Source organism: Puma concolor, chromosome C1 (assembly GCF_028749965.1).
Source record: "Puma concolor isolate L17-30 chromosome C1, mPumCon1.1.hap2, whole genome shotgun sequence".
Classification (NCBI taxonomy): domain Eukaryota; kingdom Metazoa; phylum Chordata; class Mammalia; order Carnivora; family Felidae; genus Puma; species Puma concolor.
The window spans coordinates 87,121,179-87,134,692 of NC_141674.1; the positions used below are offsets into that span (position 1 = coordinate 87,121,179).

The following is a 13,514-nucleotide window of genomic DNA, read 5'->3' on the forward strand; positions in this document are numbered from 1 at the left end:
GAGGACCTGCAGGAGTAGGCTCCAAGGTTGGTGATGCCGTAGAAGGAAATGGCTGCAGGCTACTTGGAGTGCGATTTGGGATACTCTGTGGTGAAATCCAGCAGCACGCTGGCCAGAAAAACAAGAATCCAGGGGCAGTTGAGTGTGATGGAGGTGGGAAATGACAAGCTTTTAGTCGCGAATTTACAGAACATATTTCTAATCCTCTAATAATCTAGCTAAGGCATGAGAGGGCCTGCACAAGATTTGATGAGTGTCTGACCCTAGGCAAAGAGCTACTCTGCAGATAAAGTATGTACTCTTTTTTTTTTTGGCAAATGTATTCCCTTATTCAATCTGGGCCACAAAGACAGAAAGTACACGAGTTTGTTTCTTTTGTATCCTAATGCAAACCAAAAGAACAACAGCAAATTATTTAAGGCCTATCAGTAAATGCAGTAAAAGGTCATACTCTTGAGTCTTAAGACACACACATATCCCTCTCCTCTCAAAAAAAAAAAAAAAAAAAAAGGAAGAATAGCAACCCCAACCCCCAAACTTCCTTTTATAGAGTAGAAGTATTTCTTATTCTTTGTGTATGTTCAAAGTTGGGACTGCTTTTTTTTCCCCCCCTCAGTGAGTCTGTGAGAACCCTGCTGGGCTTTTTTTTAACAGAAACATGACATACCTTTTAAGGAATACTGTCATCTGGAAAACAACCCACCCTTTCATTTTAGCCTTGTTAAATTGTATCCAGATTCTCTTTAGTGCTGCTTCTCTCACAGGACATAAAACATTTTGGTTCTTAAACACTTATGAGAGGTACACTGCTTGAGATGTACAGATAGCTTTCATTAGCACTAATGGGAGCTATGCTTCTGCAGGAGAGAATAGAGCCCGAAGATTTTAAATTATGCTTGATGCAGATCTTCCAAATGGAATAAATTACGAGGGATGCTTAGGGGGAAAAGGTCTAAATATCCCCTAAAGCCATAGTTTAATAGCAAAGCAATACTTCTGAGTAACGGAAGTGAAGTCAACAGTAATGGCTTTGCTCCTATCACCATGCTAAGTAGCTGATATTGACTCTTGAAAATTCTTTATTGGATTAGTACTGCACTTGAATTCCATTATTTTCCAAAGGACCTGAGAGATAGTTGTCTGTCTTGAATAGTCCACTAAAATGGATTCAGTTCAGTGCAGTTTTCAAGGCCATTTATCTTAAAATCAGTAAGTTTCCAATTGGCGAACATAATACCAAGATCTTTATTTTTGTTTCTTAATGACCCATTCTGAAAATAGTGCTCCCTGAATCTTTCTTTTTGGGGCATATCTTTTATTTTGTTTTTTAAAAAATGTCTACATTCCATTTTTCTTTGAGAACTATTGCCCACATCTCTGAGATCACTGAAATTGTTTCCTATATTGTTCATTTTGTGACATACCTCCTGTCTTCTTATTTTAAAATTTGTCACATTTTCTTTTATTTGAGACTTCCTCACCCTCCCTCTCCTTCCTCCCACACCCCATCAACCCTCAGTTTGTTCTCAGTTTTTAAGAGTCTCTTATGCTTTGGCTCTCTCCCACTCTAACCTCTTTTTTTTTTTTTTTTGTTCCCCTCCCCCATGGGTTTCTTTTAAGTTTCTCAGGATCCACATAAGAGTGAAACCATATGGTATCTGTCTTTCTCTGTATGGCTTATTTCACTTAGCATCACACTCTCCAGTTCCATCCACGTTGCTACAAAAGGCCATATTTCATTCTTTCTCATTGCCATGTAGTACTCCATTGTGTATATAAACCACAATTTCTTTATCCATTCATCAGTTGATGGACATTTAGGCTCTTTCCATAATTTGGCTATTGTTGAGAGTGCTGCTATAAACATTGGGGTACAAGTGCCCCTATGCATCAGTACTCCTGTATCCCTTGGGTAAATTCCTAGCAGTGCTATTGCTGGGTCATAGGGTAGGTCTATTTTTAATTTTTGAGGAACCTCCACACTGTTTTGCAGAGTGGCTGCACCAATTTGCATTCCCACCAACAGTGCAAGAGGGTTCCCGTTTCTCCACATCCTCTCTAGCATCTATACTCTCCTGATTTGTTCATTTTGGCCACTCTGACTGGCGTGAGGTGATATCTGAGTGTGGTTTTGATTTGTATTTCCCTGATGAGGAGGAACGTTGAGCATCTTTTCATGTGCCTGTTGGCCATCTGGATGTCTTCTTTAGAGAAGTGTCTATTCATGTTTTCTGCCCATTTCTTCACTGGGTTATTTGCTTTTCGGGTGTGGAGTTTGGTGAGCTCTTTGTAGATTTTGGATACTAGCCCTTTGTCTGATATGTCATTTGAAAATATCTTTTCCCATTCCGTTGGTTGCCTTTTAGTTTTGTTGGTTGTTTCCTTTGCTGTGCAGAAGCTTTTGATCTTCATAAGGTCCCAGTAGTTCATTTTTGCTTTTAATTCCCTTGCCTTTGGGGATGCGTCAAGTAAGAAATTGCTACGGCTGAGGTCAGAGAGGTCTTTTCCTGCTTTCTCTTCTAGGGTTTTGATGGTTTCCTGTCTCACATTCAGGTCCTTTATCCACTTTGAGTTTATTTTTGTGAATGGTGTGAGAAAGTGGTCTAGTTTCAACCTTCTGCATGTTGCTGTCCAATCCTCCCAGCACCATTTGTTAAAGAGACTGTCTTTTTTCCATTGGATATTCTTTCCTGCTTTCTCAAAGATGAGTTGGCCATACTTTTGTGGGTCTAGTTCTGGGGTTTCTATTCTATTCCATTGGTCTATGTGTCTGTTTTTGTGCCAATACCATGCTGTCTTGATGATGACAGCTTTGTAGTAGAGGCTAAAGTCTGGGATTGTGATGCCTCCTGCTTTGGTCTTCTTCAGAATTACTTTGGCTATTCGGGGCCTTTTGTGTTTCCATATGAATTTTAGCATTGCTTGTTCTAGTTTCGGGAAGAATGCTGGTGCAATTTTGATTGGGATTGCATTGAATGTGTAGATAGCTTTGGGTAGTATTGACATTTTGACAATATTTATTCTTCCAATTCATGAGCATGGAATGTTTTTCCATTTCTTTATATCTTCTTCAATTTCCTTCATAAGCTTTCTATAGTTTTCAGCATACAGATCTTTTACATTTTTGGTTAGATTTATTCCTAGGTATTTTATGCTTCATGGTGCAATTGTGAATGGGATCAGTTTCTTTATTTGTCTTTCTTTTGCTTCATTATTAGTGTATAAGAATGCAACTGATTTCTGTACATTGATTTTGTATCCTGCAACTTTGCTAAATTCATGTATCAGTTCTAGCAGACTTCTGGTGGAGTCTATCGGATTTTCCATGTATAATATCATGTCATCTGTAAAAAGTGAAAGCTTGACTTCATCTTTGCCAATTTTGATGCCTTTGATTTCCTTTTGTTGTCTGATTGCTGATACTAGAACTTCCAGCACTATGTTAAACAACAGAGGTGAGAGTGGACATCCCTGTCGTGTTCCTCATCTCAGGGAAAAAGCTCTCAGTTTTTCCCCATTGAGGATGATATTAGCTGTGGGCTTTTCATAAATGGCTTTTATGATCTTTAAGTATATTCCTTGGAGGAGTTTTTTTTTCTATGACCCAAAGAGTCATTTCCTTTATTTCATTTCCTGTGACAGCACTGTCTTCACTTGAAAATTTTATTTTGTCTTCCAGGGGAAATCAAGCATTATTTTAAATCAGTATTGATGACTTTTATGGGTAGGAAAAGGGTAGGGCATAGGGTTAGTGAGAGGAAGACAAGATATCATGCACCAGGAGAAGACGAGGTGACTGCCAAAAGACCAAATTGGCTGGTGAATTCATCGTGATTCACATCAGATCTGAGATGTTCAGTATCCCAGCATTCACAGGAATCACATAAGTAATGCCAATCAAACTTAAAACGACTGAAGTAGAGAACCCAGATAGACAAGTCATGAATATACAATGGGAGATACTATTTTCTAGAGTGGGATGGTGGTGCCTGCTCTTCAGGACACTTCTTTCACCTCTGGAATCAATGTAACAAGAAGCCAAATGAATAACCAGAAAGTTTTTCAGTAAGCATGAAATCAGCATAGAGGAAGAGGAAATAAAGAAAAATGAAGGATAATTCATCCAAGTCAGTTGATGCCCAGTGAATCATACCTTCTCTACAATAGGGTAATCTATGTGAGGGGTTCACATGGTTTGTATTCCTGATCACTCTCCCCAGGGTAGTCTGGAAACTACTACCAATCTCTGGGATGTTGGTTTCTATTTTTTTCTTCCATCTGACCATTTTCCTGTGGTTTATTCAGTCCTTCTTTTTTTTAATACTCAGTCTTTCTTTAGACATGGTACAAATTCAATTGCAATGGCTCTTGCTTGTCCAATTACAGTTACTTTGATTTCACTTTTGAGCTTTTCTAAATTATTTTTTAAACATTTATTTATTTATTTTTGAGAGAGAGAGAGAGAAGAGGGTGGAGGGGCAGAGAGAGAGGGAGAGAGAATCCCAAGCAGGCTCTGCACTGTCAACACAGAGTCTGACAGGGGGCTCGAACTCACAAGCTGTGAGATCATGACCTGAGCTGAAATCAAGAGTCAGACACTTAACCAACTGAGCCACCCAGGAACCCCTAAATTTTTGAGATTAGTTAAAATCTCTAGTTAGTGCAACCATCATATGTGCATTTTTCTAGTTCAGAGGCATATTTATTTTCTTCAGTTTTAAGTTCACAGAAAGAGAATGCCTCTCTGTTAATCATTGTATACTGCCACACATCTGCATTATGATACTCTAATAATTTTTTTGAGTGCCTATGATGGACTGGATACTCTGCTGGTGTTCTATGAAGTTCTAAAAGCAGTCTATTTTTATAGGTTAGGAAACTGAGGGTCACAAGAGGCTAAGAAACTTTCCCCCAAACCTTACAGGTATGCAAGAGTGAGAGTTGGGATTCACAGCCAGTTCTTTCTGGCTCTTTTCACTGTGTCCCTCAGCCTCCCATATTTTGTTTTTGATGTTTTGTTTGAAATTACTAAAATGGAAAATGGCATGAAAGGTGGAAGAAGATACTGCTTTACTGTTTTCTTTTTAGTTCTTTTTTGGGAAACTAATGTCATCTATTCCCTGAGCCTACATTTATTTTAATTGTGCCTAGGATTTGGTTAGTATCCATGTCTGCAATCAAAGAAAACGCAATGGAAAAATTCTGAAAAGATGAGGATGCAAGTTGCATATTTCCAAGTGAAGTAGGCCAATCTGGAAAGACTACAAACCAAATGATTCCAACTATATGACATTCTAGAAAAAGCAAAATTATGGAGACAGAAAATGATCAGTGGTTGCCAGGGGCAAGTGGGGGAGGAAGGGGTGAACAGGCAGGTAATTTTTAGCAGTGAAACTGCTCTGTATGATAATATCATGGTAGATTCATGTCATTATGCATTTGTCAAAATCTATAAAATGTACAATACAAGAGTAAGCTCTAATGTAAACTACAGACTTCGGATGATAATGATATAACAATACAGGTTCATAAATTGTGACAAATGTACCATTCTGGTGGGGATGTTGATAAAGGGTGAGGTTCTGCATATATAGGGACAGGAGGTATATGGGAACTCTCTGTACCTTCTGCTCAATTTTGTTGTGAACCCAAAACTGCTCTAAAAATAGAAGTTATTTTTAAAAAGTGCAGTGGAAAGTAGCAAGATGAAGTGGGTGTTCTTTGGAAATGTTGCCTGCTCCCTCTTTGAATAGATGTAGCACATTCAGTTACACAATCACTTCTCTACCCTCATGAGCTTCCTTTCTCTTCTTCCACTCACCCATCCTCATCCATTTTCCTCACAAAACCTTCAGCAGAGAGTAAAGCATCTTTGTGTGCATTTGTGTGTTGATCTGCAGTTGTGGAAAGGAAGGGAAATATGATTAGTGTTTGGTCTGAATAAAGAAAGAATCGTTCTGGTTTCTCCCCTCTCTCCACGTCAAGGTTGCCTTGGTAGAATTGGAGATCGTGAGGATGAATTGGAGGGGCTAGTAGCATAAAAATAAAATTCTTGAAATAATTGTGAAGAGCTACTTTCTTGTCACCTGGTATTTTTCTATCTCATAGTATCTGTTATATTTCATAAGCATTAATCATCAAGAAATACAACTCCTAGGAAGGTTTTTTTTTAATCCCCCAAATAACTCAGTCCTAGAATTTAAAGGCTCTATATGACATTTTATATGTCAAAGATTGCAGCTTCAAAAATCCATCAAATCAGACAGCTCACACTGTTACTGGAAAGGAACATTCGAATATGTGAGCAAGCTTAATGGCCTCTGCTGCCTTTTAAGAATATAAATGGACAATTCTTCACATGCACAGTGCTAAAATTAAATTAGCGGCATGGGATGGCAAATGGGAAAATAATGACATGAAACACCCAGGGTGCCTGCTACTTGCTCAGTGGGGAGGTGAAGACTCCATAGGAGGCAGAAAGAAAAAAAATAGGCTGGGCCATCTAGAGCATGTTCTATGGTTGGCATGGGCGAGGCAGTTGGGCAGCACTGACAGCTGGCCTGCAAGTTGAAGAGGATGGGAGAGTAGGAGGAACAGGCAGGCTTCACTTCAAGCTGTTTTGTGTGCATATGGCCACAAGCTGGCTCCCTGTCAATCTACTGCCCACACCCTCCTCTCTTCATCCTGAGTAAGTATCCATTTTGGAATGTAGTCTGTCAGCCAGAGCCACTGGACATTAAGTAGTTGATCTGCTCAGACAGAATTTGTTCCAACTATAGAAAAAAAAAAAAAGGCAAAGGATATAGTGCTCTGGCGGTTTTTCCTTTATTGAGATACTATATTTCAGTCTTGTAATAAAACTGACCTCTTAGGTCAAGGCTGGTGAAGGACATTCCAGGATAGACAAGGATGGATTTCAGGAGAGACCTAGAATTTAAATCCATTTTAAATTTGAATTTAAATCTACCCAATCCATTTTAAACTAATTGTTTGCTGCTATTTTGTTAAAGATTATTTCTGAAAGCTATTGAGGAACACTGGGAATCACTAGGAATTCTATCTATCTCTGTGATACTATTTAACTATGCATAGAATAGTTTCTTAACACTTTAAAAAGAATAGTTGAAGAAGTAAAAAAAAAATAATTGTTCAAATGGGATTTAACTAAACAGCTACAGACATCTGCACTCCATGAGAAGTATTAGAAAATTTTGTGCACATGTGTATATGAATGTGTAAGTATGTGTGTGTGTATTTGTTTTTGGTGGAATGATTGAAAAAGAAGCATACCAAATAAATATGGTATTTATGTTGGTGACCTGTTTTTTTTTTCTATTTTAAATTCCAATATAGTTAACATACAGTGTTATATTAGTTTCTGGTGGACTGTTTGTTGAAAGGATAATGGCTGTGCACATGTTTGGTAGAAAGCTGTCAACATTTTCACTTGTGGTAATAAGACCACAGATTTGTACATTTTAAAAACATGGCTTTTATCATTTTCTCAGGATCCACATGAAGGAACAAATTGGGATCATTCACCAGTCATAAGCCAAGTGACTATTCATCTCAGTTCTGAATATATAGGTTTTACAAATTCTCTTTTACACAAGAATGCTACCCAAGAGCAACCCTAACTTTTCCCCACCCACACACTTCCAGAAATTCTTTTGAGATCCATAGAAAAGGGCCTTCTGTATTTACAAATAAACAAATTTACAATATATGTTGGAGGAACAATTCAAGCATATATTTTGAAAATAGGGGGAATAACAGTAAGCAAAGGTAAATTATAAATCTAACTGGAAATAGATATATATTTTAAAACCAGAGGATCACACTAAACAGATGCATTTGGTAAGAGAGGGCATGACAATATCAGAAGTTCAAAAGGAGAATGGTATTAAAATTGTAAATCATTAAAGATAACTTTTATTATTTGAACTTTAAATTTCAGAATATGTAGCATAAAGGTGGGGATGTGCATTTATGTGGATTTCCCTTAAAACACCACACTGAGCATTTTTAGGCTGGCATAATTTAACTTTATAATTTAAAATAATTTGGTTTATTTTTCTCCCTGTTTCAGATCAATGGATCAACATTACTGCATTTATTTTAAATGGTGGCATGGGGAGCTCAGGTGATCTGTTAGCTGGTTCCAGAAAGAGTATTAGACTTTGAGAGAAGCTATGAATAAAAACTCCATTCTGTTGCCTCAGTGATTAGCTAAGCCATATTGTAATCTCATGGTTTACTACATGTGGGGCTGAGTGCTTACTGCTTAAAAAAATGAAAGTGACTAAAATGTCTTTAGACAAGAACTGATTGGAGGGCACTTGTTGGGATGAGCACATTATGTAAGTGCTGAATCACTAAATTCTACTCCTGAAACCATTATTACACTATATGTTAACTAACTTGGGTTTAAATAAAATGAAAAAATAATAAAAGAACTGATATTTTCAAACATTGTGATCTAATATTTACAAAGTGTTAGACATCCAGGAGGTGGTAGTAGTGAGTAATGATTAAGAGTATGGACACAACCCAGGCCGAGAAGATTGATTACCTTTCCAAAACAGGAGGGACCTAAGTGGTTCAGATGTGGCAGATACACGAAGGCATCTAAACAAATGAGAGACATTTTTCACAGACTGATAATGTTAAAGTCAGCTGGAGGAGGCTACATCTCCTCGAACCCTAGATTGTCTCTTTGATTCATTGGAACAATATGACTATTGTAAAATATGACATCATGGAGACATTTTCTGAAATCTGCAAGAGAGGGGTAAGGCATGATAATAGGGTTAGTCAGGCCAGATTAGTCTCATGTTGGCCTTATTGGAGTGACCGGTGCAATTGAATTCAATATTGTCAAATGGTCAATCTGATTATACTTGTGTGTGTGTGTGTGTGTGTGTGTGTGTGTGTGTGTGTGTGTTGCAGGAGCATTTGAAGGGAGATGATGGCCAATGTATTTATGGGAATTAGCTGGCAGGTAAAAGCAGTAAAGGAGAGGGTTATATGTGATTGTATGTGTGTTAGTTATCTGTTGCTGTGTAACACATTGCCACCAAATTTAGAAGGTTATAAACAACCTTAACCATTTAGTATCTATCACCTTTTCTGTGGGCTAGAAGTATGGGAACAACTTGACCAAACCGTTATGGCTTGAAGATTCTCATGAGATAGCAGTCAGATGTCAGGTGAGACTACTGGGATATGAAGACTTGACTGAGGCTGGAACATCCTCTACAAAGGTAACTAACTCCTATGATTGGCAAATTGGAGCTGACTATTGGTGGAAGTTCTCAATTCCTCTCCCGGAGTGCCTTTCCATGTGGCTGGTTGACTGTCCTTATGATATGGTGGCTGGGTTCCACCAAAGTGAGCCAAACAAAGAAACTGAAGCTTCAATACCATTGGTAGCCGATCGTTGGAAGTCACACTGTCATGTCTGCCTGTACTTTAGTTATCACATAAGCCAGCTCTGATTCGTATAGAAGGAGACTAATATACAGCATGAATACAGAAAGTGAGGATAATCAGGGGCCATTTTGGAGGTTGGCTGTCACAATCCATTAAGAGAAATTCCCTTTCCTTTTTCAAGTAATTGGGATAGAACATGTTTTCACTAGGAAGTCCTTGTGAATACTTGTCATCATACTGTGATGTTGAATCACGATATTTATTATATGCAGGAGTACTGACAGAAAGTAGAAGTACATTGGAATTACCCTGTGGAGTAATTATGGTAGAATTGCTATCAAATAGTGGTAAGAGAGAGAAAAAAATCTGTCCCCCAGTCAGATTATTACATTAAAAGAACAAACTGAACACAAGCAAACAAAGCAAAAAAAACATAATGACTCTGGAATGGCTAAAAAAAAAAAAAAAACAACAAAAAACTGGGCTAACTTTTTGTATTAGAGACCAATCTGAAAAACCTGTCCTTTTTTGAAAAATATATATTTTCTACCTCAAAAGAGAAAGGAAGAAGCATATAGTCTGCGAACATTCAAGAACATGACACAAGTGGATTGCCAAGAGGCTTTCTTCTGTTTTCTGCCAAGTATCTCAGTGATTGAACTGTACTCCTCATTTGAGTTTACTGTATTATTGAAACTGTCATGTTGTGTTAAATGGAACCATTTGTTTCTCCACACTGGCTGATGAGTGTTTTAGGTTGGCATTGTACTTGGCTGGCCTATATTCCAGTGTACGATGACTAATTAGCCTGAACTTGGGTGACAGAGTTGGGAAGGGAGTAGTGAGTGGTTAGCGAGATGTCAATCCACTATTGCCAACTCCTACCTCAAAATTTCTTGTTCTAGGTCTCCATTTATCATCCATGTCAACTTTTCTGCTCATTGGCTCCTGCTTGACATCTAAATCACAATTTGGGTGACCATAGGCATTCTGATACGTAAACATTCCTTTGACCAAGTTGAGTATGTAATAAAAATAAGTCCCATAAGGGATTCTAGCCACTGCGATTGATTGGAAACTATTCTAGGGCTGTAAAACTTGTGGCATTCAAAATAATTTTTAATATGGGAGGACTTCAGAAATGTTGTAAGAGAACTCTGCAAATTCAAGTTGTATTGATTCATGGGTGAATAACAAACCCAAGCACCATAGTATTTTCTTCCTCTCTAGATCTGTGCTGTAATGATATCCAAGTTTCAAAATATTACTTGTCTTGTAATCTACCCAGATTCTTGGCATTTTAGCAGCTGTGGCCTAGATTCGCATTGCCCATCCTAGTATCCATCTCCTCTTCTTAGAACTCTAAGGCACGTGATTGTCTGGAATAAGGACAACATTTGCAGTTAGATATGGTCGTATGCCTAAAGGTCTATGCCTTTGGCTAGACCTTTGGAAGGAGGACAGTGGAAGTGCATGACAGTTTCTGGGAAACTTCTGTAAGATAGATTGTAGGTGTGCTTTAAACCTGCTTCCCCCTTACTTGCTTCCTTCTGTGTAGAACTCAGATGTGATGGTTGGAGCACCATGTTGGACCAAGTATAAGTAATCATGAAATGGAACTGAAGGCAGTCCAAGTCCCAGGTGATGAGGAAGCCACCATATCAGCTCTTGCTTGCCTATCCTGGACATCACGTGAGAAGGAAATTTCTATTTGGTGAAGGTAAGTTACTTTGGTAGAGCTCCATTGCAGGATCTTTATGAAGTCTTAGATTTAAAAGTGGTCTTCTACTATGCTGGTAAACATGTGGCATTGCCAGTCCCTTTGTAAGCTGTGTAGAAATAACAATGGCACTTTCCATGTGATAGTCAGAGATACATCACTTTAGTAGCATCGCAGGGGAGAATCACAGTACCTCAATGCAGTATGCCTACACAGAAGCTCCAGATGCTGTCACTTCTGTTGCCAAGAAAGCAGCTGCCTCTCCCGATTCCCTGTTGGTTCCAGGGCACATTCCTGGGTGATTCATCTTGGGACACATGTGTTCATTCTGTGCCAGAATGAGGAACACCAATTTCAACTTTTGCAATTCATTAATGTTTTCACACATGTGAGGTCATGGAAAGTTTTTGTAATGGCTGTTTTACGGCATTATGACTTCAGTGATAAAATACTAATTTTTTTTCATATTAGAGGATAAAAAATATGAGAAATTTAGCGTCCTATATGTGGCCAAATGAGTCCAAATTTTTTGCAAATAAAAGATAGAGAAAACAGACTTGGAAATAAATATTCAAAACATGAAACCTGTAATTATTTAACTCACAAGCTGTAATCCTTTCTGAATTAAAGCTCTGGCTTAATATGCATGTTTCAATAGTATCATACCCTTTAAAGTGAATTCATCCACAGTTTGATTAAAGAATTACAGTCGTGTTAACTGTGGCTATTTTTGTAAAGTAATTATGGAATACTTATTATGAATAAAACACTGAATTATACCCTATGAAGGGGGGAACACAAGTGTCTAAAGTAGAGAAAACAGCATGAATATGTCTTACTTAGTATGGTATTAACGGTATACACATATCGTAATTCATTGAAGACCTGAAGGAAATGTGCTGAACTTTTAGCATTAGTCTTGAGTTATTGTGCAGGGTATTTGGTGAATCTTTAGTGTCCCTTGGTAGCTTCAATAGGTGTTTGATAAAAAGCTATGTTTTTCAAAATCATGGCTATTATTTGATTATTCATGTTTTCATCACTAGACACTGCATATATGATGTATCTTATAATCTCTTCTAATTAAAAAAATGCTGCTACTGTAAACATGGCTGGCAACTCCCTTTATGTGCACGTTTTGCAAGTGTGAAGAATGGCTGTTCATTTGCAGCTGTAATCAGTTCACTGAAAACATTTGTTTCTCTATAGCTGACAGTTCTGAAGCCTGTGTTAAAATAGAGTCAAAGTCGTTCCTTAACAGAAGTGCAAGAGACAGTTTTCTACGGTTTCCTATTATCTCTCAAATGTGTTTTCTACTCAGCTTACATGTTCTATACAGGTTTGCAAGAGAGCAGCCGCTTGGGAATCCTGATGCCGAGAGTGATAATAATGCCTATTAGAAGTCAGGTATTTTACATATATTTTTTGTAAACTTCATAATAATTTAAAGGGCAGTTATCATAGCTCCCATTTTGTTAATGATAAAACTAAGACACAGAGGGGCGCCTGGCTGGCTCAGTCAGTTAAGTGTCCGACTCTTGGTTTCAGCTCAGGTCATGATCTCAGGATTCATGGGATTGAGTTCTGCATAGGGCTCTCACTGACAGCGCAGAGCCTGCTTGGGATTCTCTCTCTCTTTCTCTCTCTCTCTCTCTCTCTCTCTGCCCCTCCCCCCCCACACTCTTTCTCAAAATAAATAAACTTAAAAAAAAAACAAACCTGAGACCCAGAGATTTAAGTTAACCTTTTAAGATCAAAATACTGATTAATGGAAAACGTTGGTTTGAACTCAAGTCTGTCAGTAGCAAAATTGTGGTTTCCACTATATGATACTACTTTCCATGTGATACTAGACTTTCACTATTACAGTCCCTTTACAGCAGTTGGGATATTGGAATGAATCTGCTTCATTTTTAGTGGGTTGAAATATTTCATGACTTTGTTGTGAAGCCCAGTTGATTTACTGCTTAATGTCAGGTAGCGTCCACTGACAACACAGGTGAAATTACCTAAGAAGCCAAACATACACACCATGATTATGACCGTTTACCATCTCTTTTCCCCAAAGATGCTTTTATTGTTAAAGAGGTTGTGCTGAAATGTGATGTTTTAAAATTAAGCTCATTGAGGATATATATATATATATATATATATATATACACACATATATATATACTATTTCTAGGAATAATTTATTTCTAGGAATTCCTGGTGATGATATTTTAGGGAGTCTCAATTAAGAGAAGAGGTGAATATTCTAGTCAATGGATGCAAACAGTACTGTAGAGATGGGTGAAAATGACCACATGATAATAGACTGTCAGGGGGATGGTTTGTAATGCATGAACTGGTTTGTGGCGCA

The 13,514-nt window shown here is 37.9% G+C and overlaps 1 non-coding gene across 1 annotated transcript; it reads right to left on the reverse strand.

Moving 5' to 3' along the window:
- Window positions 1-315: 315 nt before the first annotated feature.
- LOC112849151 (small nucleolar RNA SNORA31) lies at window positions 316-438 on the reverse strand. Its single transcript, XR_003222579.1, has one exon. It is a non-coding gene; the product is annotated as a small nucleolar RNA SNORA31 (small nucleolar RNA).
- Between the last annotated feature and the right edge of the window lie 13,076 nt (window positions 439-13,514).